Source organism: Octodon degus, unplaced genomic scaffold (genome assembly GCF_000260255.1).
Source record: "Octodon degus isolate 3935 unplaced genomic scaffold, OctDeg1.0 scaffold00093, whole genome shotgun sequence".
Lineage (NCBI taxonomy): Eukaryota > Metazoa > Chordata > Mammalia > Rodentia > Octodontidae > Octodon > Octodon degus.
The window spans coordinates 4841619-4845628 of record NW_004524669.1 but is presented as its reverse complement, the minus strand read 5'-3'; positions in this window follow the sequence as shown (position 1 = coordinate 4845628).

Below are 4010 nucleotides of genomic sequence, written 5' to 3'. Positions count from 1 at the left end.
GTAGAAGAGCCCCCAGGAGCTAGGGCTTATAGGAGTGAAGTTAGGTCATTGAGCAAATGTCCTTGAAGGGCATTCTGGTACTCTGGTCACTCCTTTCTCTTTTCACTTCCCAGCCAACAAAGGAGAGCAAGCCGTCTTAGTTACTCCCTTGTTGGGACAAAGAACTCAACACTCACAAGCTAAAGGAGGAAAGGCTTATGCTGGCTCACGGTGTGTAGATGTTTCAGTCTATCCTCATCTGTCTCCAAGGCAGGGTGTCATGGCAGAGCGGTGTCAGAGAGGAGAAACAGTCCACAGTAGGGTAGGCAAGAAGTAGGAAGCAGCAGCAGCAGCAGTTCTCCCTTTACTTCTGTTTCCTTCAGGCTACAAGCCTGTTGGTTGGTGCCATTCACACTCAGGTGGGTCTTCTTTCTTTAGTAAATCCATTTAACCTGACCCAGAACCCCATTTACCTTACAGGTACATTAATCCAGTCATCACATAGCCATAATCCATGTTTACACCCTCCCCCAGATTCAGTCACCACTGAAAATCCCACCTGTAAGTGCATGAGGCTTTGGGAGGATGCCTATGTATAAGCCATAATATCACAGCCTTTCTCTAATGCCCACGTGCTCCCTGCCATGATGCACTGTGTTCCTACAGGCCCAAAGCAAAAGGTCCAAGTGATTATGCTCTATAACTATGGAAACAATGACCCCAAATAAACATTTTCCTCTTATAAGTTCATGTTTTTGCTCTAGCAACAGAAGCCATAGTAAGTCCACCTTTACAATAGAATATTATGCTACCATAAAAAGGAATGGGGTATTGATACATGATATGTAGATGAAGTGTGAAAGCATTTTGCAAAATGATAGAAGTCAAACAAAAGAGATTGCATATTGTATGATTAAATTATATGAAATATTCAGTGAATACACCTAGAATGCAGGTTGGCAACCACCAATTGGAATGCTGCCAGTGGACACATGGTTTCCCTTAGAGGTGACAAAAATGCTCTGAAATTAGGCAGAGATGGTAGGTGCATAATATTGTGGTGCTGCTAAACTGTCCACTTTGAAATGGTAAATTTAATGTTCTCTAAACATCACCTCAAAAAAACCTGAAATGCAGCAAAAAACACAGAAAAAGTGTCCCTGAACTTTACTGTCAGTTTTTCTCACCATATGGTAAATGGCAATTTGGTCTAAAGATGGGAAGAGATGCCCAGGGCCACTGAGGGAAGAGATGACTTACCCTGTGTGACTGGCTGAGGGCAAGTTTGGGTGGACTTGGGGTCAGTATTCCAGGGAGCTGGACTTCTAATGGCCAAGAACTGACCAGCCCTCTGGACACTTTTCAGTGGCCCAGATGAGGGCAGCCATAGGTTCTGTACACTAACTGAATGCTTGTTTAATTCCCCATGTTTCAGGCTTTGGTCACAGTAAACAACTCATAGCCCTGCATTCCTGCAAAGCCCTGGATAATTGTTGCTAAATTGAAGCAACAGAAGCCAGCAAAACTGTGGCATTCCCTCCAGCTACCAGGGCCACAGCCTCTGCTCAGTGATGTGGACCGGGATTCACAGCACCCATCCTACTGAAGTCCCGAAGCCCACTCTGTCTTGCCCATTAGTGGATGTGAGCTCAAGAATTGATTGGCTTTGGAGCCATCTCTATCTGGGACTGAGCCAAAGCAACAGTCTCTGCAATGTCAGACCTCTGCACTGGACAGACATTCTCAAAGGCAGCCTGTGTCTTCTCTACTTGAATGTGGAAGGTGCTGGTACAGAGAGGCTGCTTGGTAAATGCCAAGTGAATCACTGAGTACAAACGGAAGAGGACAACCACAGCACCTATGCACTGCCTTCTGTAACCTCACCTGCCTTTTCCTCTCTCTTCCTTGTGGCTCTCCCATAGCCATGATCTCCCTATTTTCTGACTTTAAGAGTCCTCTTTCCCTTTGTTCTAAACCCAGAGGGAACAGGAGACTAACTGATCTATCTGTGTTTATTGGTAGGGAAATTCTCATTGAAATAGATGTTCTTTGGCCTTGAGGGATCGTCCTGTCCATACTCCTGCCTTGGGGAAGGGACATTCGGGCCCAACTCTGACGCTTTTATGGCCTCTGGAGTGTTGAGCTAAGGAATGACTGCTTCTCTTGGGCAGCACATTCCCCATTTCCATGGCAATAACTGAAAAAGAATGTACTGAGCATATGTGACGATGAGACCTCTGAAATAGAGGGGAAGGGGCACTAGGGTGAGGGGAGAACCTATATGGGAATGGAAGTGCTGAGTGTTGTGCGGTGTGGTTCAGGTTCAGTGTGGACGGACAGAGGGGACCTGGAAGCAGAGGCTGTTGAAGGTGAGAGTGGAACGTGTGCACCTGCAGAACAGCAGGGACCTGCACTACATGCTGGTGTTTCACAGAGTCCAGTGGTAAGGAGGTCAAGAGCTCCTGGGTCTGAAACTGGCTCAGCTGTCACTAGCTGTGAAACCCTGAGCAAGTTACTTAATCTCCTTGGGCCTCCGTGTCTTCATCTGTAAGGCAAGGATAATAACAGTACAAACCTCATAGGCTTGTTGTAAGGGTGGTGTAAACTAACACGTGTGAAGTGCTTAGGACAGTGCTGGTGGAGGGAGCACTGCCTAAGTGTTAGTACTGTCATTGACATGGTCATCATTATTATTTACAACATCTTCTATCCACCTTGGGGAGTAGGTGGAGCAACTATTGATGTCCCCACCTAAAGATGTAGAAACAGAGACAGGAAAGTAGAAGAACTGATCATGGTCACACAGCCCCTGAATGACCAGGGCAGCATCAGTACCTGTGTCTTCAGAGTCCCACATCCATGCACTTCCCCAGAGGCATGGAGGAAGGTGATGGCCAGCAAAACTAAAAAGGAAGCGCTCCTGGCCCCAGAGCTAGGCAGCAACAGAGTGTTCCGAGAGGTACTTCTCGGCCAGTGCTGTGGCAGGATAGGAGCGGAGCTGACTGCATGGCAGGATGTCCCCTGTTTTATGCCCCAGCTCTTTTGGGGTGAGCTCAACTTTGGCCTTGTCAGCAGCAAACTTGCTGAGCAACTGTCTCTTACTGAGTGGCTGTGATTGTGGCCAAGTTCCCCCAGGGACTGTTGTCCCCCCCAGCTGGCTTGGGGCAAGGCACTGCCTACCTGAAATGATAGGAGCATATGGTACTGTGAGGGGGTGGACTCCTGGAAGACACAAAGAGACAGGCTCATGTTCTGGGCCCATCTGCTGAGGAGAGCTGGCAGCACCTGGACTGATGTCATCCAAATAGCCTAGCTCATTCTCTCTAATTTTGAAGACAATTATTTTGCTCAGAGAACTTCCCGCCCCTCTCTCAGTGCCCCAAGCCTCTCTACACCTCCCAGACCTACCTATACTGCAGCTAGATTTCCCTTCCTCAGACATATATTGCCGAGGGTCTTCCTGGCTCAGCAGCCCTTAGTGTCTCTCTGCCACTTGTCTCCTCACACAGCATGACCTGGGCTATGGGGTCCTTCCCCCCAAGATCATACTTTGTACATGATTATTTCCAGCCTAGTGGAATTTTTTTTCTCACAAGTGATCTGATACTGCCTCCATGGTCTATTTTCCTTATTTCTTCCCACCGCTCTATCCAACCATGTTTTGGTTAAAAGATTATAATCCAAACCCCTGCCCTCCAGAAACTCCCTGTAGAATGAGTGTTCGAGTCTTGTCTCTTCTCTACGCATTCCCTTCTTCTCACCCAGCAATTCCCCTCTTGTATTATACTAAATGTTTTTGCTCTTTCCTTTCTGAGGCCTTCTCCTTGGAGACCCAAGCACCCTAGTAGGGACAGCAACTGTATTGGTCAGAGCTGTGTGTCAAACTGGACACCATCACAGATATAGAAATACATCACAGATAGATACAGAAACACAAATATAAAAAAATGTAAGTTCTCTATTTATTTATTGATTTTGGAATTCAACAATGGTTGTTATATTGCATACTGTTGTTTTCAAATCAGTTGTTC